The following is a 1,639-nucleotide window of genomic DNA, read 5'->3' as shown; positions in this document are numbered from 1 at the left end:
AAAAAATTTATTTGAAACTTTTAAGTATCTGATTTGGGGAAATTTTGATACATTTTTTCAAGTCATCTAATGAAGAAGCAATGATTTCTTTTTGTTTTCTCCTTGCTTGCTATAATCAAACTATTTTTCTTTGAAATGGAATCCTTTCAACTGAGTTGTTTACAACAAAATTATAATAAAAGGTGTGTTATTGCTGTTCCCTTCCATATCAAATAATGACAATACATTTTGATTTTAGGTTAGGATTGGCTTCCAGAAATTTCATAAGGCTTGCTAACCCTCACAAACAGCCCCCTCATTATATTATACTGAAAGAGTCTGGTTCTTGGAAAAGATATTTAACATAGTATAATTTATTTCATTATTCCAGAGTGTATAACCCCCCAAAGTTTGCAGTAAAAAATGTATAAAAATTACCTTGTAATAATCATAAAGATAGAACTCTGTACTTTTATGGGTCTGGTACATCTACCACGTCTATACTTTGTCTTACATCGTGAATACAAAATCACTCCAAAATCAAATTGCTTCACTTGGTTTTGATTACAATGACTTTATGATAAAGAATGTGTCCTGTAGGCAAACTGCTTCTAAAATAAGGCATTGTAAAGGCTAAGCATTGAAAAGTAGTATATCTGTGTTTGGCATAAGGTTCTATAATTAACATGCTGTTTTCAACATATTTGACTTTGCTTGTAACACAAAATATTGCAATATGTGAATCCAAGCAGAAACACAGAATAAGTGGGACAACTAGAAAAGGTAGTAAGATGATGGATTTAAACCCAATATTCCAATATTTACATTAAATTTAAAAGTAAATATTGCAATTAAAAGACAAAGGTTGCCAGACTGAATAGCAAAAATAAAGCTTAAGTGTATGTCACTTAAAAAAGACTAACTTTAAAAGTAAGAACACAGGGCTTCCCTGGTGGTGCGGTGGTTAAGAATCCGCCTGCCAGTGCAGGGGACATGGGTTTGAGCCCTGGTCCAGGAAGATCCCACATGCCGTGGAGCAACTAAGCCCGTGTGCCACAACCACTGAGCCTGCGCTCTAGAGCCCGCTGAGGCACAACTACTGAGCCCACACGCCACAACTACTGAAGTCTGCATGCCTATAGCCTGCGCTCTGCAACAAGAGGAGACAGTGCAATGAGAAGCCCGTGCACCGCAATGAAGAGTAGCCCCTGCTCACGGCAGCTAGAGAAGGCCTGTGCACGGCAATGAAGACCCAACACAGCCAAAAATAAATAAATAAAATAAATTAATTAAAAAAAATTTTTTTTAAAAAGAACACAAATAATTTTTAGGTAAAGTATACCCCCATATTTTCACATGTCATAGTATCAGATAAAGGAAACAATCTCCAAGGATCATCATTAGAGAAAAAGGTGGATGCTTCATATTGAAAAAGACATATATACACCAGAATGATATAATAATTCTGAATTTGTTTGCACTTCAATTTATAGCCTTAAAAAACACTATAGGATTGACGAAACTAAGATCCAATTATAGTGGGAGTTTTTAACATACTTCTCTTGAAAAATAATGGAACAAACAGACAACATACGTAGTAAACATATAGATGATTTTAACAGCACAGTTAACAAACTGGACCTTATAAACATAGGGAACT

The sequence above is a fragment of the Monodon monoceros genome, unplaced genomic scaffold (genome assembly GCF_005190385.1).
Source record: "Monodon monoceros isolate NGI ecotype Baffin Bay Population unplaced genomic scaffold, NGI_Narwhal_1 Super_Scaffold_20, whole genome shotgun sequence".
Classification (NCBI taxonomy): domain Eukaryota; kingdom Metazoa; phylum Chordata; class Mammalia; order Artiodactyla; family Monodontidae; genus Monodon; species Monodon monoceros.
Note: the sequence above shows the minus strand (reverse complement) of the source record.